Genomic DNA, 25246 nt, shown 5'->3' on the forward strand with positions numbered 1-25246 from the left:
TTATTTGCTTATTTTTGGTCGGTATCCATTTTTTTTAAATCATCATTGCTTTTTTATTCAGAGACCATTGCAGAAACTGTGCTTGACATGAATGAAATTTATTCGTAGATCTTGCAAATTGTGGTCTATGGAAACTTTATGACTAATTCAAGCTTGGTTTTCACTCCTCTTTGGCTACAGCTGGTGTCTTTTCCTTGCTGTTCATGAAATAGGCCTTGATTTTTTTTTCCTTCTGACTTATTTATAAGGTTCTGCCATTTGTGCAAAATATGTGTTCTACAAACTATTTAATGGCCAGCACAAGATAAACCTGCCAGCTGATGTCTTCTCTGATTTATCATGACTGAGATTGAGTTTGTCCTTACTTTAAGCCTATTACCACATTCTCAAAACGTTGACATTAGCTTTGAAGTCTAAAGTTATTTCACATGTGTTTATTTGATCTATTCTAATACATAAATTCTTTTTGATATCTATCTGCTATCTTATACTGCTTTGTGCAGTCAGGGAAAATTCAATAGATTCTTAGGAAGTGTTGTATGTGAGATTTATTAAAAAACAAAACCAAAGAACACATCCACTTTTACAATCATCCAAATTTATGCTAAATGTTCTATTATTTTTATTATAATCCAACTCTGTTTAGTAAAATCACACTTTTACTTACCTCACATTATAGTTTACAAACTAAAGCATATATTATTTCAATTTGCCTTAGCTAAATTTCTGGAAAATAACAAATGTGGATGTCACTTTTTCCTAATTTCATGGTTGAAAGAAACAAACTTAAAATGTTAATAGATTTGCCCCAAATTATATAAAATTTAGATTAAGAGTCTGGTTCTAGAAATCAAATCTTTCAATGTCAAACCTAGTGTTATAATTTACCTTGATGTTTTCTACTTCTTAAGGCATATGATCACATTTAGTTTACTCATTACTCAGCTTATAAAATATTGAAAAGAAACAGTAATACTTCATGTTGTCTTAAATCTTGAAACTGCATATTATACACATTATGCATCTGAGTCAGTAAAAATCACAGTAATGAAGTAAATGTTATTTAAACTTCCATCATGGGTTGTAGCCTACTTCATTACAGGCCATCTATTCCCAAATCCTACAAAATAATTTCTTCCAAATGTTAAACCTCTTGTCAGTCTTTCAGCATTCAGTTAGTTCCATTTGCAGTAGATGTAACCCAGAAGCCAGCCTTTATTTTGCACTTCTAATGGTGAGAGTGAGATGTGAGAAAACTGTTATTCTGCAAAAGTGGCCCTGGATAAGTATGATCAAAAAGAACTGAAAACATTTGATCTTGGAACAATGCAAATCATTTCCAAAACAAAGTTTCCTGCATTGACAAGTACATTTACAGATTCTCACCTTCAGTGTTTCAATATATTTTTAAGGCATAATACATGAGATAGCCCAGATTCAGAAGTGATACGATAGAAAGATTTTTATCTGAAAACTTTTTTTTTCAAAAATTTCCAAAATGCTGGGACCTTGCGATTTTAATTTTTATGGAAGCCAGTAATTCTGTAGGACAGTAGGGTGTTTGTTAAGATTGACAGTGTTATTATATAATATATTAGAAAGATGTCAGCACTTGGAGGCAGGAAAAGGATTTTGCCATCAATTAACTGAGATACACAAGTGTTCTAGGTTTCCTGGAGAAACCTAAAAAGCCAAACAGCGTCCACTCTCAAGAAGCTCTGCCTAATACAGGAATTCATGACAAATGCAGATATAGAATCTACATGTTAGAATGATGCAGATTCAGTATTAGGAATGTTCAACTGAAAAAGAGCTTCACTTCAATATTAAGGTATGTGGAAAATAATTTTGAACAAGAAGATAGCTGTTTAGAGGGTTTAGGTATACATTGATATTTAACTTGTACAGAGAAAAAAAATTCTGAATAAAGAAAACTGAATAAGCAGAGAAATAGATATAAGAAGTTATAAGGCATATTTGGCAGGAAATAAATACGTCAATTTGTCTGGTACAAAGTGTTACCGGAACGTGAGTCTGCAGTTACCCCGAGAAACTCCAGAGGGGAGACTCTGCAGATCTCAGTCCTTTGTCTTCTGGAAGGAAATAATTCAAATGAGATACACAGGCAAGCTTTAAAGCAGGAGGGAAAGTTTATTTCAAGAGAAGTGAGAGTTTATTGGAGAAAGTAGATTACACCTGGAAGAGAGCCAAGCAGCTAACTTGAAAAATCAGGTGCCTTGAGTGCATCTTTGTTCTGAGTTTTTACACCCCTTATCTTTTCCTGGGCTGTTTGCCTCCACTCTTCGTTCTTCCCCCGGCAGGCTGTCGCTCAATTATGGTGTATTATGTGGTTCTGCCAGCACTTTGTTGGGGCCGCATGCGCAGTGTGCTTACTGAAGTCAGGCGCAGGCCCGTTAGAGGCAGTTCGTCCTTATAGGTCAAGGGCCCCCAAAGGAAGGTCAGATACTGGTTAAATTTGACTTTTTTGCACTTTTACTGCACATGCTGGAAACCTTGTCAGGCTTGCTAACTTCAGGTGTCTTCTGTCTGTTGTAAGACCCCTGTTATTCCCAGCGCCAGTCATGGGCCATTTACAACCTTAGAGGCCTAGTTTTATGCCCACTAGTCTTCCCCTCGATGAGAATCAGACAACTCTGGGGTCCCTACCTTGTCCTGCTCACCATTTCAGAGTACACATTTATAACTGCCTGACCCTGGCTTGACAAATGCCCAACATTTCTGGGCCCTCTCTCCTGCCCTGCTCACATCTATCTACCTACTGTAACAAAAGTTACCGTGAAAAGGAAGCTCAGAAATCAGGTAGAGGCAATTGTTTGGGACAATTCAATGGAACAGATCATCATGAATGCAAAACGAAAGAATTAGGTCTTCCTGTAGAAAATAAGGAGGCATTGAATGTTTTAAATAGAATTAGAATTACTCTTGGGCAAGTTTTATCTGCCATTGGCATATATTTGTTAAATGAATTAGAAACTGAAAGTAAGGAACTTAGCTGTGAGCCACTACAACTTAAATTATCCAACTTGGAGATGAAAGATGCTAGAAGCAGGGAATAGGGTTGGTCTCAGGAATTTTCTAGAAGGAATCTTGACAAAGTATGGTAACAGATGGAATTATCACAAACTCCAAAATTTTTTTTCAGGTTTGATTCATTTCAAATGTGATAGAACCTGACTGAGACAGTTTGATACCACAAAAAGAAACTCTTAAAACTCCCCCACTATTAATACAAATGGTAGCCACTATTTGTTTTCTATATGCTATATATTTTGTTAAGTATTGTACATATATTATCTTACATCGTATTCTAAAAATTTTATAAAATGAGTATTAGACATATTTTGCAGTGAGGAAATAAGGACTCAAAAACAGTTAACAATTTGCCCATATATCCGAGAAAGCACATGACAGATCCAAGGTTCGATTTTCAATTTTTTATTCACAGAAGAATGAAATAATTTTCACATTGCTCCTTGCAAATAATTCATCCATTATTTCTTTCCATCTATCTTGCTAACCACAAACTGTCGAGTGAATGTCTGCTAATCTGCAACCAATTTTGATGCTTTTTGTCCTTTGATTAATATTTACTGTGCTTTCTAGGAATCTGAAGAAGGAGTGCTTAGGAGAAAAAAACTCCACTTGACATTTCTTAACCTTCCTTATAAAATTTTAAATCTTCTTGTGTCCCACTAAAAACCCATTTTTAAGATGTTCTCACTTCAAAATATTTTTAAAAGATTTAGGGTAAAAGCTTTCATTGATTTTTCCTCTTCCATGTATCTCTTAGAAGAAAAAAAAATTAGAAAATACAGTAATCTTGGTGAAGGGCAGAAAGGGAACTGGTTTGGGAGAAGGAGGGTGAGGAAACACAAGGGAATCTGACTGGAGAGTTTTTCCTTAAGAATTGTGAAGTTCACTTTTAGTATTCAAATAAATGCTAGCAATTTTAGGCTTGCATTTGAAAGGATTGATAAATGAGACTAAGAATGCTATAAGATTTGAAACCTATTAGGTTTTACAAGGCAAAAGAATATTATGGATTGGGCATGTGAGAGTATTATGGTCAGAGGTGATCATTCTATCAAGAGCAAGAAACCTGAGAACCAAAGGGCATATTGCCAAGTTCAAATGATCCTCATGTTTTATATGTATGACTGTTTTTAATATCTCTTTATTTTCTCCTATCTAGTATAGGTCAAAATAATCACTAGCATTTGAGCTATATTATTTAAATTTTGTTTTTTTGTCATGTTTGCAAAAAGCATACACTCTGCTATCTTCCTCTTTGGTTAGTCTATTAACTGTGCGCATTACAGCAATTTATTTTTCATAATTTCAAACATACTTGTCATAAATGAACATTCAAGTTTGTTAGAAGATTTAAAAAAAATTTTCAAGGCAGCAATATGATTCCATTTTTCTGTGAAGGTATTACGAAGTTTTATTTTAGCTTTAATGACTTGGACTTCAAGTGGTTTAATGAATGTGTAAGCGGGACATCTTCTATAGACATTCATTCTTTGATTTATTTGGCCAGTATAGACCTTATCAGAAGGATGAATTTCATTCATAATAAACATTGTAACTTTATCCAATTTGAAAATAGTGGCACAATATAAATATTAGGAAATTCATTTATACTGTAGGCTATTAATTGAAAGTATAGTTGGCAATATTCAAATACTTCCATAATTAATCCAAATAAGCTATAAATAAATAATAATTATTATCACTTATCTTTTAGGTCTTCTTTGTTCAGCAGTTGATTTTAATTTGCTTAATGAAAACTTCATCCGCAGAGCAGAGGTAAGGAAATTCGACTTAAGTGTTTTTCTTCTCATAACACTACTCAAATCTTATCTAATCAGTAAAATGGCTTTGAGAAACAAATCACAACTTTATTGGATAAAGCAAACAGAATAAAGTCAATTATGACTTGTTAAATTAAAATCCTACACTCAAAATATATATTGTCCAAATAGGATTTCGCATTAAAATTTTGTTTTTCCGTAAGATCCTAGAAAATTATGTTGTTATTTACAATAAATATATTGATTGAAATATTTTTATCCTTTACAATAGAGAAAAATAATGGCCTAAGTTATTATTTATAATATATTGTCTATTATAAATAAGACATAATAAATATCAAATTTTATAACATTTTTATCAACATACCAACAATTGTGTGTCTTAGTGAGAGCAGAGCAAATATTCAAGGATTCAAATTCAAACTGTAATTCATTTATTTGTTGTATCTCATACCCACTGAGTATATCTTTATTAAGAATTTCTAGGTATTTTCAATTAAAGCAAAAGTAGCAGAGTAACTATCCTCACGTAGCTGCCAGTGTGGAGGGAGAGAATACTTAATAGTTGAACCAAAGCTTAGTACTCAGTTATGACAATTGCTATTTCTCACAATTAAAACCAAAGATTATCAGTCTGAATTAGTGATTAAGATTTAGCTATGACCTCTGTAGTTTAAAAGCATGGACACAAAATATTGAAATTATTTAATATAAATGATAAAGAATGTATACCAAGCAAATACTAATATTTGAAATATTTCTAATATAAATAAATTGGCTAATACCTAAATAAATTGAATTGAAAATTATAACGTATTAATGGTTCCTCTGAAGACTCAGTATTGTTAAAGTATCAATATTCTCCAAAACGTGGTCAAGGTAGAAAGTATTAAAGAGCTGATTGTTATCAATTTCTCCTTTGGTAGAGAGGTAGAGATAATAAGCTAAAGAGAATAAGGCACACTCCTAGGTTTTTAGGAGTTTTATTTCCTCAATGAGAATGATATTTGGAAGAGGAAGGGCAATAAGAATCATATTTCTTCTGAAATTTGCGTATGTGTTTCTTTTCCAGGGAGCTGCATTTCTGGGTATTAATAGAGGAGAATCTTACATCTATTAAAAAATCATTATTTAAAAAATTTTTTAAATTCAATTTTAATTACTTTGATTTGGGCAAAAAATGTTTTTGAAATAAAGTTATCTAATATGCATATGAATTTCCCTTTCTTAAAAAGCACCACTAGGTGCAGGGATATCTTGTTACACAAGTAATTATCCACACAGATAACCAGAGACGATGTCCCTTTTCTAATGTTATTTACATTTATAGCAAGATCACAGAATATTTGACCTGAAAACAAACTTAGATAGCATCTAGTTTAAACACTTCCTTGAGGAAAAGAGACAACAGAGAAGTTAGGCAATCAGTGGTAATGTTGAAACTTCAGTATTCACTTTATTTTCTTCTAAAATTCTAAACAAAATGATTTGCTTGTATATTTATTTCTGTTTTTCTTAAAGTGCTCTAGCTTTTGTTAAAAATACTTGTTGCATGATTTCTGCTCTAAATTCCCCAGAACAATGACAGGTTATTTAGTTTAAGAAATTTAAAAATTTGTCATTGCATTTTACATTTTTATTGTTCACTTCTATTCATTTTTTAGTCTCACTGAAATTGCCTTAAATAAACTAGCAAAACTAGAGGCAAGAAGCAAGTACTATCACATGAATATATGATTTGAAGAGCAATCTTGTTTGTAAATTAGATACTTGACAAGTTTAGTAAAAACTAAAATAGTTTTAGACATTTTTTTAGATCCTTGGATCAAAGCTTCTACAGATGAAACATTTGCAAAATTATTTTCTCCATAAATGCTGACCATACAAATCTCATTTCTTTATTCACACTTTATGCTTCATTTTATGGAAGACTCAGTAACCCATAACAAATTTCAATCCTGAACAATAAGAAAAACTTTTTAAGTTATGCTTTCTTTTTAATGTATAGTTTGAGCTTCTTTTTTGGTTTATTCGTTGGCTTGGGAATTTTTATTTTAAAAATATATCTTACAACAGAATTCTTAGACAGTTTGCTTTATATTTTCAGCAATATTTCAGCTTTAAAAATATAGTTTACACTATTAAATGTTTAAAAAATATTCACTGAGGTTCATTTACTTATTTATACCAAAAAATTTGAATTTAATTAAAAATTAAAAATTTCATGGTATAATTCTATTAAGTAAAGTTTTTTTTATAGTAATGAGTAAGCTCTTAGAGAATATGGGTTAAGAATATGGATTCTGGAATTACATTTTGTCCTTTTAGCCTCATGGAAGTTTTGCAAATGATGAAATGGTTGATTGACCCTATAAAGCTGTTTTTTTAGTTTGATGCTATAATCAATTCAGTATGCTAAGTCTCATGCCCACAACACAGGACATGTTTATTGAATGACAGTATAAATAATTTAATATTATCTTTTTTCGGAGGTAAATTAAATGATTCTTTGTGGTTTTTTAAAAAATTAACAGTTGTTATGGAATTTTTAGCATACAATAGTAAACAAAATTTTGTTATAAACTACCAGCTTCAAATTTACTCATTACTCAGGTTCAACAATTATCACTATTCTGCCATCTGCCATACCTACATCAACTCCTTACTCCTCTCTAGATAATAGTGATTATTATTATTTTATAGGTTTTTAAAATTCCAAATTGCATACATTGAAATATCGAATTTTTAGCTGTATATTTTTTAAAAATGAGTATAGCTATAGGAATCTCACTCCAATCATAAAAATCTACTTCCAATTATTCAAACTTTTTTTTGTACTTTGCTAATTTCTCTTGCCCACATCCCACTCTCCACAGACAACTGATTTTTTATTTACCATATACTTTTTCCAGTTATAAAATTTCATGTAGATTGAGTCATACCGTAATGTTCATGTGTGTGTGTGTGTGTATCTTCTACTTCATGTAATGTATGAATTCCTCAATCAGGTTACATGTATCAGCAGCCCTCTTTTTATTGCTAAATAATATTTCACTGTAAGACTACACAATGATTTGTTTATTCAACATTCACTTGTTGGACTTGCTTGTTTTTAGTCTTGGCTGTTATGGCCTAGAAGACTGGAATGACAAAAATGTTTCTTTATGTATTTTAAATATGCTTTTTGGTTGTCTTCTCACTTCTTATGCAAATTAGCCATCGTGGCTATTTGTTTTTTCTCTGTATGTAATGTGTGGTTCCACATATACTTTTATGTTTTCAAGATTGTGTGTGTGTGTGTGTGTGTGTGTGTTTAACCATTTAGATTTTAGCAATATGACTTTGTGCATAGGGGTGATATTCTTTGTGTTTGTCCTGCTTGGGTTTTATTAAGGTTTTGGGATATATAAATTATGTTTCACTATATTTAAGTAAATTTTGCCCATTGTATCTTCAAATATATTTCTGCTCCATCATATGGCTCAAATATATTTCTGCCCCATCCTATGACTCCTCTTTGGGAAATCAAATTCCATCTAAGCTCTGAAGCTCCAGCTTTTTATATTTAATATTTGTTTCTTCTTCAGATGGGAAATTTTAATTGTTCTGTCTTCAAAATCACTGACTCCAGGCTGGCCCACCTACAGTCTGCTCTAATCCATCAACAAGATATTTATTTTAGTGCTAGTATATGTCGTGGTCACCGTCTGAGGCTGGTGCGTGGGTGGTAAAGGAATTTACCAAGACAGTAATGAGTTTAGAAAGGCAGATTTATTTAGAGGAAAGGGGGAGATATGTTGCAAGGGAACAAAGGGCAAGACAGCAGGAACAATACGATCTGTAAACAGGCAGGGCCTCGAGTTTTGTAAGGTGATGCTGTTTAGGCTCAGTGCTTGCAGACAGGATGCCTGAGTTCAGGTAGGCAGTGATCTGGGTGCTTGTAACAGGATGCTTGGGTGCTAGTGAGCTGTTGGAGTTGAACCCATTTCTTGAAACATTTTCTTTCCCCTCTACCTCTGCTTCTATTTCTTCCAGCTAAGCTCATTTTTCAATTATCATTTAACTCCTTAGGTGTTAAATTCACGTGTAGTTTGTTGTTGTTGTTTCTGTAATTTATAGTTTCTATTTCTCTACTGAAAATTTACATCTGGTCATTCATTGCTTTTCCCCCCCACCCTAAGCCTGGAACATAGGTATAATATCTCTTTATAAGTTTTCATCTTATAATTGCAACATTGAGGTTTCCTTAGGGTCATTTTTTATTGACTGACTTTTTCTTGAACTTGGGTTACACTTTCTGTCTTGTCTTATATCTGTTTTTTGTTGAATTAAGGCCGGTATGATTAATATCCTGTAGATACACTGGATTATGTTATGTTCTATTAATAGGAAATTGTATAGTAGCAGGAAGTTTTCTTGACTGGATGTATGGTACAGATTCTAGTCCCCTAGTAGTAGGGAAAAATCTAACATCTGGTATCAGTTTTTTTGTTTTTGTTTTTGTTTTTCCAGCTTTCAGTTACTTTCACTAGGGCTATGGTGATTTTCAGACAGGCATTGTTTAGTATTCAGGCAAGTTATTTGTTGAATGTTATATGCAAATTTGAGTCATGCCATTTATGCAGCTTGCCTTCTTTCATCATACCCCACTAAATTCCTGATTGCTTTTTTTAGCCCCAATCCTGTCTGTATTAAAACTTTAAAACAAATATAACTAAAATATCATGGCAAGATCTCGATGTTTTTGAGAGACTTCCATTTATGACTCTTTATTACTTTTATTTCTGCTACACCCATTTTAATTCTCATTTACTGAAGTGATTTCCTTGTACTAATGAAAGGGGAAGTGTTCCCTTGTACCCCTTGCAGGGCATGTGATGCGGGTATGGTCCGCTTTTTTGGTGCCCCACTGCTCCAACCTCTAGCAGGAGAATGCAGACGGGGATAGGTTGTGGGGCAATGATCCCACAGCAGTGTCTAGGGGTGAACGTTTACAGCTGAAGCCCCAGTGGGCGTGTGTTACAGGTGCTCTTTCAGTTTAGCTGTCCATAGGCAGCTTGTGTTAGTCAGCTCCATTAGACCCCCCAGCTTATCACAAGGACAGAAGGCTTTCTGTATGCTCGGGTTTCTTGCCTTGGGGTGCTGAAAGAATCGGATCACACATGGGCTTGGAGAATGAATGCAAGGTTTTATTGAGTGGAAGTAGCTCTCAGCAGATGGGGGGAGCCAGAAGGGAAATGGAGTGGAAAGGTTGTTATCCCCTGGAGTCAGGCCACTCAGTGACCAGGCTCTCCCCCAGCCAAACTACTCATCATTGCACTGGTCGATGGCCTGTCCGTGTCTGTCGGTGTGCTTCTACGTCGGTGCGTTCCTCTCAATGTCCAGCCGCTTGTGTCTTCTTCGACTGGTGTGTTCCTTTGGATGTCCAGCTGCTTGTGTGTGTGCCCACTAAAGTCCCGGGGTTTTTATAGGCACAGGATGAGGGTGTGGTGGGCCAGGATGGTCTTGGGGAATGGAACATGTGGGCAGGAAAACAGAAATGCCTGTCTTCACCTGGGTCCCTGGGCACAGGCCTGGGGGTGGAGCTCTAGCCAGGGACCATGCCTTTCCTTTCCCAGCCTTTCCCTGATCCCCTCCCATATCACTAATTGTGTATTTTGTATTCATAAACTTGAAATAATCATTTTTTACTTCTTCTCCCATCCAACCTCTCCTTTTCTGTTGTTTCTGTTTTTGATGTTTGTGTTTTGTTTTGTTCAGTTCTCCTGCTATGTTAACCAAAGCTTGTTCTTCCAAATATTGCCATCACAGGGATTTAAAAGAGAAATGTTTACAATTTTAGCCTTGGTCACCAGACCAATTCTGAGCATAAACGTGTTTTTTTTTAATCAGTTGATCACACTTTTTAAATCTCAAATACAAAAAGACGTAAACTTAGCTGAAATCACTATACTGTGCATTATTTTTACTGTAACTAATTCCACAAAGTGGTTTAGAAAGTTGTATTTTGCTTTCATTGCCAAACCTTAAATCCAAAACTTCAAGTACATTCCTATTCTAATTTGGAAGTTGCCTGAAATTGGTGGGTTAAGACCTGAAATTAAAGAAATTTTTCTCTACCTTTGATATATCCTCAAAAATTCAGACATCATATGCCCCTTATAATATTCCTCCTACATAAAAGGTTTAAATTACTGAAAGTTTCCTACGTAGTCTTTTACACTCTTAAACCAATTATTTACCAAATATTTATCTAATGTCTCTTGAAATCATTTACTTCTTATCTGATACGTCTTTTTTGAAAAAAATTAGCTTATTGTGATCTCTTGCATAAATAATTGAAATCGCCTGTTAATAACTCTCCCAGACTATAGCCGCACTTTTCTCCATACAATTTTAATAGATTATTCTAAAATACATAATTTAATATTTCAGTTCTCACTTCACTTTTTAAAAAAAAATCTGTCAGTGCCTTCTCACCTTTAACATAAGTGCACTTTTTACAAAGAACATGCCACTGAAGGCAACACTCCTGGTTATCATAAATTGTATGATCCAGTCATGATTAATTACTTGTAGCTTTTTTTTTTTTTTTTTTTTGAGATGGAGTTTTGCTCTTGTTGCCCAGGCTGGAGAGCAATGGTATGATCTCGGCTCACTGCAACCTTTGTTTGCCCAATTCAAGTGATTCTCCTGCCTCAGCCTCCTGAGTAGCTGGGATTACAGGCAAGCACCACCACGCTTGGCTAATTTTGTATTTTTAGTAGAGACTGGGTTTCTCCATGTTGGTCAGGCTGGTCTCAAACTCCCGACCTCAGGTGATCCATCCATCTCGGCTTCGTAAAGTGCTGGGATTACAGGCATGAGGCTTTTTTTTTTTTTTAATGTTCTCCTTGTCTGCAACACTCTCCCTTCCAATTGCCTACCTATCACTATTTCATTTTGCTGTAATCAGTATAAACTGTTACAGGTGTTGAATCAGTATGGTTCTGTAGCAACCTCAATTCTTGCTTCCTCAGAAGAAAGACTTTGACTGAGGGGCATAAGGCAGAAGAAGAGACCAAGGCAAGTTTCAGAGCAGGAGTGGAAGTTTATTTAAAAAGCTTTAGAACAGAAATGAAAGGAAGGAAAGAAAGTACATTTGGAAGAGGCCTAAGCAGGCAACTTGAAGGACAAGGGCAGGTTTTGACCTTTTGACTTAAGGTTTTATATGTTGGCATGCTTCTGGGGTCTTGTGCTCATTCTCCCCCAAGAGGGTGGGTTGTCTGCATGAGCAATTACCTGCTAGCATTCTGGAGGAGAGCATGCACACTGTGTTTACTGGAGTTGAACGCATGCTCACCTGAGGCGTTCTTCCCTTTGCCTTTTCCAGTGGAATGCCCCAGGAAGGTCATATACCAGTTAAACTCTACCATTTTGCCTCTTAATGCACATGTGGGAGCTCACTCACCTAATTTCTGAGATCTTATTGAGAAGCTGCCAATAACCATTGTCAGGTGTTTTTATCTGTCGGGAAACTGCCTTTCCCTGGTGCTGGTTGTGACCAATTATTATTTTAGAGAAACAACAACCTGACCCTCACCTTATGGTCACCTGACTTTCCTGGTGGTGTAGGAGGAGCCCTCTCCAGCCCTGCTGTATTATTCCATTTTTCACACTGCTGATAAAGACATACCAGAGACTGGGCAATTTATAAAAGAAAGAGGTTTAATGGACTTGCTGTTCCACATGGCTGGGGAGGCCTCACAATCATGATAGAAGGTAAGGAGGTGCAAGTCACATCTTACATGGATGGCAGCAGGCAAACAGAGAGAATTTATGCAGGGAAATTACTCTCTATAAAACCATCAGATATTGTGAGACGTATTCACTATCATGGAAACAGCATTGGAAAGACTTCCGCCATCATTCAATTACCTCCCACTGGGTCCCTCCCACAACAAGTGGCAATTCAAGATGTGATTTGGGTAGGGACACAGCCAAACCATATCACCTGCTCATATCTGACTAGCTACCTACTGTAATATAAACCACATTTTCAGATGACTTATGAAATTGATTAAACAAACAATCCTCTTGTATAATTATGAATCGTTTTGGCTTTTATTAATATTGAAATTGATCATAATTGATTAAATTTCCTGTTGATTTCTTTCTCCCATGTGAGTTTGAAAGCATCCTGAAAGGAGATACTGTGTCTTATTCATTAACAGGTGTGTGGAAAATAGAAAGTATCCAATAGTTTGCATAATAATGATGCATGAATGAGTACCTGTTGTAGTAATAAACTATCAAAGCAATCCAAATTATTGTGAATCTGTAAAATTAAGTGGTATGTTTTTCAGGTAGGGTTACAATGTAAATTTTGATGTAAGACAAATCTGGTTGAAGAATAATAATAGTTATTGCCATTTTGACATAACTAAATATGCAATCATCATTTTCATATAGTAAGTAAATGGAGTTGTAGGTTACTATCTTTACTTATTAAATGAGAAAATAGAACTTCAGAAATGAATGGCAAGTAACTCACTGAAGATTATTGTTGCATTTGGGATTCAAATTCATCACTTAGGGAGGCAGAGGAGGGAGGTTAGCTTGAGCCCAGGAGTTTGAGACCAGCCAAGGCAACAAAGCAAGACGTCATTCTCCCCAAAAAGCAAAAAAGAAAAGATTCAAATCCAGCTGTCTCAATTCAAAGTGTGTGGATTTCACCAATTGTTTTTGTAGCTCTTATATGAAATGCATGACCCTTTGGTGAGACAAATCCAAATAATAATGAGCAAACATATTTCTGCCATTTTTAAAGATATCGCAAATGTTATCTTCTCTGCTTTCAGAAATGTTATGCCTCTGCCAGATCTTTATTTGTTAAAAATAATTATAACAATTTATTTTTACAGTACAGTGTTATGTTACTATATTATATATGTTCAAATATGTATTTGTTTTATGTGTGTCAGTATATATGCATGTATATTATATATATACATGCATATGCATAAGGATATATGTATAGGTATGTGCATGTTTACATGTGTGTTTGTAGGTATATATTTATAAGCTACCATCTGTTGAGAAGGTGAAAAATATATAAAAACTTATAAAATAATATATAATTGATCTTAACTTTTACCAGCTATTTATCAACACTTTTTCTGGACTTTTTGCTGAATACATGAAGTAGAATAATATTGACTTTGGGATATTTATAACATATTCTTAATCATTTTTTATTTGCTATATATTTTTAATTTGTATGATCTTAGCAAATCATTAACTGGAAAAGTTACCTTGTAGAGGTTTGCTCTCTTTCTCTGATAATATTTATAATTACTACATTAGTATTATTAATAATATATAACATTTACCAAGTAAGTATATGATATGAAATATTTTTATATCACTTGTTGAACTATAAATATACTAGATACTAAATATTAAAATACACTGTTCATCACAAAAATATTTAGTCATCACGGAAATACTATGAAGATAGTTGTTATTTTGATCCATATATTTTGATCAGGAGCCTCAGTCATAAAGAATTTAAATAAAGTTAAGTTCACATAGCTGGTCAATTCTGCAGCTGAGTTTCCACCAGGCAATTTGACTTTAGAGCCTGGTACTACAATAGGATGTTCCTGCCCAGTAGGGCGATGATTCGCTTAGTCACTTTTAGGATGTGTAGCATAATGATTATTTAATCGAATTCAGTTTCTCACAATACTAATTATTCAGGGAACTGAAATGTTTTCATCTAGCTTGGAATACACCTCGGGGTAAATCTGTCTCATTCAGGTTACAGAAAGGAAAGTCATTATAGAAAGTATGTTGCTTCAGATCAAAGTTTTTGAGCCTGAAGGCAGTGTATTACTTTTTCCATACTGTTACCTATTGCATTAGAAAATCATCTGCCTTGTACTTCTTCTAATTGCATACATTTGTCAGCTCAAAGTTGTGCTTGCATTTGCCTTCTTTTAGTATTTCAAAATATAGTAATAACAGATGTGTGGGTATATCTATATCTATATACATATTTATGTATCAATACATTTATGTGAGAACTCATATGTGTTTGTAAACATATACATGACACATATGAGCCCAATAGATTAGTTTCCAAAAAGCCTTTGCAGATATCTAGTTCAAGTTCTACATAAAACATTGTAGTTGATTCCATTTTTAACAACATTAAATTATCTTAGATTTCATTAACATTTTAAAATCAATTTGCAAATAATTTGAATATTAAAAAGTACATCAGTATATACGTACATATCTGTTTATATATATACACACAAACACACATGTGCATACACAGTCACAATGTCTAAAGTACCTGCAAATATATAATGAAATAAAGTTTAAAACTTTTATTTTCAGTGTTTTCTGATTAAGAAAAACTTATTGATGGATTTCGAAAAGTATGTTAATCAATATTTTTCTTAAGTCTGTTTGCCAACATTTCACTTTTAGGAGAGATGCAATTGGGGTTAGTAAACAATAATGTATTCACCAAAAGAAACAAAGCTCTTTCTATACACCAACAGAGTACTTTACATTCCATTTTGTATATATTTATTCTTATAACCTTGGTAAGATATGTATATTTATTTCTCTATATATAATTACTTGTATAATTATATATCTCATCTATAAATATCTGTTATGTATAATATATAACATACATAATGCATATATCTATTATAACCATTATATTATGACGTTTGACTTGTTTTCCATGTTAACTACTAGTATTCATGTCTTTAAGAACATTGTTGTAAATGTCTTTTTTCCACTTAGGTATAACTTTGCATGTACATTTAGGAACGGAATTGCTGGGTCACAGGGCATGTCTATTTTCAAATACAAAATATTTCTAAACTGGTTGGATTTGCGAAACTTTTATAAATACTTTAAATGGCATTAAATATGTAACTACTATATTTGTATTAATTTAGTAATACATATAATATGTAATTAATGCAGTAATAATTTGTGGACTACTTACTACCTGCTGAATGCAAATGTTCTAAAATTGAATAAAACATGGTCCCTTTAGGGATGTCGGTAAAGAATTTGTTACAATTAATCGAATTACAATAATGTATTCAAATTGACTGTGTCATTGGCATGAGATATATATTACTAAAATACTCTTTATTGCAAAGTTTCAGTCAAACAGCAGATGATTGTGTCTACTAAAATTAGTAATATCAGAATGGATACAAACTATTTTTTCATTTGATCCAGATACCTGCTTTGTACAAACAATATTGAATCATAATTTTCCATTTAGATTTAAATTCTGACATCTTATTCAATTCCAGGTTTTATGAAAATCAGCAACAACAATAAAAAAAAGCTAGCTATGATTTCACAGATATGTATAGCTGAATAGACAGATAAACCACACACAGAGCAAATAAAAAGCACCAATATTCCATTTGAAATTCAAACACATATATTCTTTACCACCAACGGTGCATATATTCATGCACTGTTATACTGTTAAATCTTGGACGCTATTTATCTAAGCCTTGAAAATAATTTATAAGATTATTTAGATCCACAAAATATCATTACCTTATTTTTAAATAATCTTCAATGGACACATGACCAGTCTCAAGCACTGCCAAAAACATGCATGTATTTAGACAAAATATATTACATGAAGAAATGCAGCCTCATATGTTCTCACACCTATATGAGACAGCTTAATTTTACTCAAATATTGCATCTAATTGGTCCAAGAATTTTATGTATTTTTACTGATTATCATAAAGGAAATTCATCAAAATAATTTATTCTTTATGGCATTAGCTCAGGCGGCTCTTCTAGTTTGTTTGTACAATTACGATGAATTCCTGATTCATCTGCTGTCAGTCTTTTCTTTTTCAACTTCACTTTTTCATATCTTCTCCTCCATTTATTCTGAAATGTGGGTATCGTCAAGTTATTAGCTGGTAAAACACTTGAAGAGCTCTCAATCCATATAAATGTAATTCATACATCCACAGTATTGCACAGTTTCAAACACTAAGCATGCATAAAAATATTTGCTAGGGTAGTGAATGCAAAATAGAAAAGGCAATCATTAAAAACTGTTATAAATTAAATATTTCATTAATAGATTCCAATTTCTTTCATACAACATGGTGAATTTAAATTCTCATTAAATTTATGTCTCCATCTTATAGAAAATTATTTCAGTTACTGCCCAATTCCCAGGCAAGTTTTTTTCCCACTTTATGCCAAAAATTTTATACTACCTCAATACCAAACTTTGTGATTTTTGGACAACTCTGAGTTAGACTCCAATTAGGATTAGTGTGTATATTTCTAAAGAGATGTTTATAATAACTACAATTAAGTTTAAAGTTATGATTTATCCTAAAGCCACATATTTTTTCTTTTGGATATACTTATAATGCTATATGATAATTACTATAGCGATTAGCATGTATCATTATAAGTCATGCTGATTGCACTGACTAGGATACAATAGTAGGTCAAGCATATTTAGCATAACTTACTCATCAATTGGCTCATTTTATAGATATTGAGTACTTATCATGTGTCAGGCATTATTCATGTCAAAATTTGTATTAGACTGCCCAGTTATTTGTGTTACTATAAACATCATTGCATCTCCAATCGGAATCAAAAGAAACATGTAAATACAAATGTTCTTTTGTCATGTGCTGTATTAATATGGAACATTTTTAAAGTAATTTTTATGTCTTTACATTTCTATCACTATCTTTTATGCTTTAAGTGTTGTAAAGAGATCAAACCAACAAAAATATTTATTACAAGCCAATTTTTTTTTCAGAAACTACTAATTTTTGCTGGTTTGTTTCCTTCTTATTCCCATTTGATGCTTAGAATGTGGCGGTATGATTTGATATCTGACCATAAGTTTGAAAAAGTAAAGAACAATCTAATCATTGCACAAATTCATGGGGATAATTCATTTAGTAGAAATTTAGACAATTGTAGTAAAATTGCAAGTTTCAGCATTAAAAATGATTTTTAGTTTTTATGGATTCGTAAATAGAAGTTGAAAATTTTTGTGTTGGATTCTTAGAGCTATACATTGTATAACACTCTCTTGATTCACCTGTACAACATTTTATCCCAGTTTTTTGGATTACATTGAGTTAGAAAAATATCCCTTTGGGAAACTTGATTTTACATTGGAATTGAACATATTGTATTTATAGTTTTTCTATGTATTTTAATATTAACGGTTGAAGGAATGCTAAATGTTATTGTCTAAAATGCAAAAGAACGTACTAAATTTTTTACTGAATTATGTTTAATTTTCAACGTGCTTATAGTATTGTTGAATGTATATAGCTTTGAAAAAAACTACAGTCTTTCTTCAGTTGCTTTAATACAAAGTTTATTTTAAATATTACCAAGTAAAAGGATTAATTTTAGCTGAAACTGAAGTCATTTAAGAAACTTAGAAGGGAATTAATATGACATATATGCTTATCTCTTGCCATTCTCAGCAAAATAATAATAACAATAATAATTATTATTGTTATTATTATTATTATTTTTGGATCAATTTTTATTTGGGCTTCTCACAGTGGTTAGAGCCACTCTGTTTTCAGGATAATCACAGCACAGGAAATGTGTCACTGAGACTGCCCAGAAAAGTCTGACCAGCTGTATCTTATCGCTTAAAATACTTACATTCACAATCACTGACAAAGGGTAAAGTGCCTCACACACGAATGTGTTTATATTTGCAAATCTTCCGACTGGCTGTAGCATCAAACCCTCCACCAACCTCATTCACCTGGAAAACTAGTCTCAGTCACATCTCCCTGGCCCCCTAAGTATTCCTTCAGCTCCCTATTAAACCTCTGTCTGAGTAGGGCAGCCTCCTGTAGTGGGGGCCAGACTGCGACTCTGGAATCAATCCCAGCTCTGCAGGTTGCATTTCAGTCTTCTGGTGCCTTTAGGGTAAGATGCTTCAGTGAATCCCACAGTTAAAAGTCATGCAGTTCCCCACTCTAACTGGGGAAAGGAACTCGAGAGGGTCAGAATTCATCCATTTGATCAATTCACTGAAAAGGGATTAATTTTGGTAAAACTTGTTTGCCTTTGAGACACTTCAGTCAGATATCTGAAACAGACATATACTAACCTATAATTGTTATATTTTTCTATTGGTATTAAATAGAAATAAAGATGTACGTAAGTACTTGTAAACAGATCATAAACAATTATATTTGTGCTATAGCCTCATTGACTTTTTTATTATTTCTAGAAATAATGCTGATCCTTTGTAACATTGTGATTTGCATACAAATTGTGGTTGGTTGATATTTATCTATTAAGTTTGAAATAAATAAGATCACATATATGTTATAAGTGCGTGTGATTTATTATTAAGCATGTCTAATCATGGCAGCAAAGCCTTAATGTGTTTCTATACGTTGCTATGTCCCCTGCAAAACTCACACTAAAATTTGATTCCCAATGTGGTAATGTTGGGAGGTGGGGCCCAGTGGAAGGTGTTTGAGTCATGGGGGTTGATCTCTCATGAAGAGATTAACGCCCTCCCACAGCGATGAGGAGATTCTTGCTCTCTCAAGGTTGGGTTGATAAAAAGAGTCTGGCTTCTGTAGTTTTTCTGTCTTGCTTCCGCTCTGGCCTTGTTATCCCTTTCCACTTTGTGCCTTGAGGTGTACCAGCCTGAGGGCCTCACCACATATGGACATCCAATCTTGAGCTTTCCAGCCACAGGAGGAGTCAGCCAAATAGTCTTTTCTTAATAAACTACATCTTTATATCTCAGTTTTTCTGTTACAGCAGCACTAAATGAACTAACATATGTGTCAAGGACTTTTATTAGGTTGGCGTGAAAGTAATTGCAGCCTTCGCAATGAAAAGTAATTGCAAAACCCACATTATTTTGCATTAACTAATACTATACAAATAATTAGAAAATTTTATCTGAGAAAGTTTTTTTTGTTTGTTTGTTTTTGTTTAAGAAAGAGTCAAAGTCTAGTGCCTGTTTTTGTGAGATGGAGTAAAATATACCATTTTTTTCTAATAGCCTCTAATTATTTACCACCATTACCAACATTATATGACTCATTTTGATCCCTAATTTCATAAATAAAACATTATAATTTTACTAAAATAAAATAACTTCTTCATAGGGTTGAAAAAAGAATGAAAATCAATAACTATGTTGATGTGTATGAAGTATTTAATACATTTACCTTTATTAATATTATTATCATTACTGATTTTTTGTATGTGTGTTACTCTACACCAGATAAAAATTTTAAATTTAAGTGAGATATAATATAGGTTCTTGCATTGAGGCATTATAAAATGTATTTTGGAACCAAAATATTTATAAATAGATTAGAATACACACACATACATATATATGTACATGTATATATGTACTCATATTCATGTATAAATAAAAATATTTAGATAATAGCTGAATTATAAAAACTTTATAAACTATGTATTTTCATAAATTGTTCTAAAATTATAATTTCTAAAGTCATACTTCTTGTCCAGTACATATTATCAATGGAAGAAATGTACAAAGCATGTTGTAATTCCCATTGCTAAATGATTAGATCTCTAAACAGAAAGAAAAAAAAGGGCTAAGAATGAACAAGTTTCAAAGGGGAGCTTGGCTTTCTTTCTTTTCTCTTTTCTTCTCTTTTAAATATCCACATTAGACGTGTGACTGTCTTCCTCTCACACTGGAAAAGTAAGTAACTCCACCTGGGCTATTCTGCATACCTGGACAGTCAACACAGACAAATTTGAACCTCCACTGTGCATATATTTTATGTCAGGGATTGCATCATCATCCTCTTGTTGTTAATTTCTCGTCAGTCTTAAATCAAAAACTGAAGGGTGAGACCTTTTCATTACCTTCTAACTTCCTCTATAGACAAAATGGTGAAGTTTACACAAAAATAATGGTTACTTTATTATTAATAATTATTATTTTTATATTGTTTGTCTTCTTATAAGAGAAAAGTAATGCTTACAATTTCCCAAAGACAGAATCGTTGTTGGCTACAGTTCTTAAAAGAGAGAGGTTGGAACAACAGTAGGACTGAAAAAAGAATAAGCTATATCACCCCCACCTGGCAAATAAAGTTGTGACTAAATTCTAGGTTCCAATTTTCAATGGTTTTACAGAGACTGCAGTCTCCCTCTAGGGTTTGAAACTGTAGCAACACCAGGCCTATTTGGGTTAACTTTTATGTGACAAAGTGGTAAGTTGTTTTTCACATGCTATGGCCCCTCAGATTGGTGGAACCAAGCCTGCAACCTCAGGGGAATCTAAGTGCTAGGACTGAGGAGTGGGGACAGAATTAAGAAGTGGATTCCACATGACAGGATCCAAGATTTAACCAGATCAAGCTCTGGCTTCACCCCATGGCAGGATCCAGTCAGATACTTTCTCTTGACATCACCTCATTGCAAGATACAATCAGATCATGCCTCATTTTCTGAATATTTCTGCTTACTTGCAAGTAATAAAATCTCCTTACTAAATCCTCCTTGGTTGTGATGCATTGGATTGATACCCACCAAGTGACCGAATTCTTAGTGAGCATATAGTCTCACTCTGGAGTTTGATTAAAATTTTTGTAATAGAAATATACCCACAGATAATTCCTAAAGCTTGATTTCATTGATATTTAAAAACAAATATTGTATATGTATAAACATTGTGTATTTAATTGTGAGTAAAGAACTCATTTTTAAGACTTTCTTTTCATATTAGCATTCTAACCAGAAGTGTGTTTTTATTTTCAAATTTTTTTTTCAAAATACTATGTGAAATGTAATAATATTACCCTATGGAAATCCTTTTTAACGCAAATATTCAGCACTGAGTTAGGATTTATCAAAAACTGCTATTTCAGTTAGCATCCCATCATAAAACCAACAGTCTGTTCCAAGGAAAGTAATTAGTAGAAAAATTTAAGGGGTCATTTATGAAAGAGTGGATGAGGTATAGAAGAACACGAAAGAGAGAGCAGTTACCGTCATGGAGCTGTGACTGCTTCCTGGAGAAAGAGGGTTCATGCTGGTTACTAGAATCTAGAATCCAGAAATACAGTACTGTGTCCTTGAGGAATACAGTGTTCTGGGAAGAAGTAGTAAATTACACACAAGTGCATAACAGTACATAAGTGGCTATTGAACAGGAGAGACTCATGAAAATAAATAATTGAATCTACACTTATTCCCTTTCTTTAGTGTTCTTCTAGGGCTCCTCATTGTCCAAAGCAAACTGAAAGCCAGAGATCAAGGATGCTACTAGATGGAGCTCATATAGGTCATCCACTCAAAACACAGGGAAGGATGAAGAAGAATGGATAATAGATCCTGGATGTGAAAGGAAAAAAAATTGTGACATTCTGTTTTTAATGAGAATGTATCAGTTCAATCACTATCAGTTTGCAGATGTACATTAAATAAGAATAATAAGCAAGTTACTTGGTTTGAATTAGATATGATTACCATATAGCATACTTACTTTCAAAAACCAGAAAACAGGTAAAGAAAACTTACAGTAATATGAGTGTCATAACAAGACTGGAAATGAAAAATACTATAAGTACTGTAAATAGAGCATAGAACAACTGATGACAGAGTAAATCAATCTCTACGTTTAGCAAAAATGTTTATAACAAGAAGAAAGCAAATGAAGATTATTTTCTTTTAATCTTAAGATTGAAAAGAAGGTAATACTAACAGTAAAAAACAAAATCTCTGTGTAATGGTTTGTTTCACATGCTTGTTCAACCCCAAAACTGGGGTTCTACAAAATTCTCCCTATTTAGCTCGACTGACCTGCATATCCAATCTTATGCGATGCTGGTATTGTCCTGAGTTCCACTGTCATCAGTTATCCACTCTGCAGCTGGACGGTGATTACATAGTGAAAAGTTGATTACCATTAGTTTTTATAACTTCACTGTCTTTCAACTAGATTCCTAATTATTTGTCCCTGTATATATGATTGTATAAGTGTTTGCGGTATTTTCCCCATAAGAGTAATTCTCTTTAGAGATTCTCTCTGTTGATTCAGAGCCAGTCTTGGCAGCTACACTAGTAATTTTTCTTTAATTTCAACAAATGTTATAGAAGAAGATATGCCAAGTTGTGACTTGTTCTTTTCCAGGTCTAATTGGCTATATCCAAAATATATCACAACTTCTGTCAAAGTGTCAAATGTGAACATAAAAACAATCTCAAGTTTAGATCCAAAGTGTTTGTATTTGACTTAACAGGTTGTAGGAAAATATGTAATATTTTGAAGTCATAGTAGGAACTGAGCTTTAGAGAAATGATTAAGATGATAATATGTTATCTTATTATCAAAAAGATTTGGGCAATTTCAGAATGGAAGTTGGCAGGGAAACTATAAGTCAGAAAAGGTTTGAGTATGTGAAAGGAACCAGGAACACACAAACCTCAAAGGATTGAAATAATTAAATTATTTTTTATACTACATTTCCATCATAGTTCAGTGAAAAGTCTCTGCTCATTGTGGTCTTTGAGAAATGTAGGTGACAAAAGCTACATCTCAAAACATGCCACCATGATTACAGAAGCGGGGGACAGAAGATAAGGTGAATAGCACTAACGTGTCTGCCCAGAATGATGACACATCACTTCAACTTAGGTTTTCTTGGGGTAAATAAAATAACATGGCCAAGTCTAGTTCTTATGGGAAAAGACTAAAATTATATGTACAAAAAAGCAAAATCAGGCACCCAATGAGAAGACCGCACACAACTTTAGAGTCAAATAATAAGAGTATTCTAAACAGAGTTGGTTGCAATGATAATGTCAAGAATAAAATTGATTAAATAGGAATTTTTAGGTACAATCTGTAGGACATGAGACAGTGTTTGCACTTTTGCTTAGATCTATTTTTAGTACGTACATGTGTTTCCTCTTTGCTTCCTTACTTCTAACTTCAGCATCTAATACAGACTTGGCTACCAATAGGGTATGAGAGACATAGAATAAAATTAACCAAAAAAAACTTTGCACCTCACAACCTGACTATCCAAATGGCTATTGGTGCAATTGTTTTAAAAGAAACAATTTCTTGCTTCTTTTACAGGGAGCTCACTTTACAGAGGAGCTCACTTGAAGAAAAAAGATACACTTTTAAAAATTTTATTTCATTTCATGTATTTTACTTTATTTTATTCACATAAAATACACAGTTAACTTTATTAGGCATAAAGAAAATACTTTTTTTCTACTCCCACACCCCTTCTTCAAGGAAAATACATATTAAAATCAGAATTCAATAAAGCCCATAATTTTTTGAGGCAGAAAATGACAATTTTTGGTAAGACTATGGAGCAATTGATTTCTGTATATTGCTGGTAGGAACGTACGTTGATACAATTATTTTGAGAATTCTTTGGCAGTATTTACTCAAACTGGACACACACCCACCTTAGGACCTAGCAATTCCACACATAACAACTGCAATCATGCATTTATTCTGCAAAATATATGGACAAGAATATTCTGGCCCGCTTGGTGGTTCACTCTTGTAATCCCAACACTTTGGGAGGCCGAGGCGGGAGGATCACGAGGTCAAGGAGATCGAAACCATCCTGGCTAACACGGTGAAACTCCGTCTCTACTAAAAATACAAAAAGTTAGTCGGGTGTGCTGGCATGTGCCTGTAGTCCCATCTATTAGGGAAGCTGAGGCAGGAGAATTGCTTCAACCCAGGAGGCAAAGGTTACAGTGAGCCAAGATCGTGCCACTGTGCTTCAGCCTGGGCGACAGAGCGAGATTCTGTCACACACACACACACACACACAAATATTCTTAGTAGTGCTATTTATAATTTCCCAAATCTGAAAACTACCCAAACGACCAAGAGCAGAATGAATAAATAAATTGTGCTATTTTTTATAATGAAATATAAACAGTAATAAGAAACAAACTATAGCTGCACGTAAGAACAAATTTCACAAACATATTGAATGAAAAAAAGTCATACACAAAATAATACATTTTAGGTGATTCCATTAGTATAAAGATCAAAACCAGACAAAGCTAATCTGTGATGTAAAACATCAGAAAAAGTGATTTTCCTCTGGGAGAATGAAATGACTTGGAAGGTTTTCAAAAATGTTTCTGGGTATTGGTGGTGTTATGTTTTTTGGTCTTGGTGCTGGGTTACATGTAGTTTCTGTAAATTTATTTATCTGTACATTTTGTATTGGTATACTTTATTATGTTATGCTTTAGCGGAATTTTATTAATGTTATACATATTTGATTAAGAGTACTCATAAATTTAGTAATAAATAGTGTTTGTTTATTTTGAATGAAAAGTCTAAGTGTATTTTAAAA

General features: G+C 33.4%; 1 long non-coding RNA gene across 1 annotated transcript; it reads left to right on the plus strand.

The window, feature by feature from the left end:
• The first annotated feature begins 2377 nt into the window (after nt 1-2377).
• Nucleotides 2378-25219, plus strand: LOC129011644 (uncharacterized). Its single transcript, XR_008493385.2, has 3 exons — nt 2378-2458; nt 4769-4830; nt 22110-25219. It is a non-coding gene; the product is annotated as an uncharacterized LOC129011644 (long non-coding RNA).
• Nucleotides 25220-25246: the final 27 nt, after the last annotated feature.

This window comes from Pongo pygmaeus, chromosome 14, assembly GCF_028885625.2.
Source record: "Pongo pygmaeus isolate AG05252 chromosome 14, NHGRI_mPonPyg2-v2.0_pri, whole genome shotgun sequence".
Taxonomy (NCBI): Eukaryota; Metazoa; Chordata; class Mammalia; order Primates; family Hominidae; genus Pongo; species Pongo pygmaeus.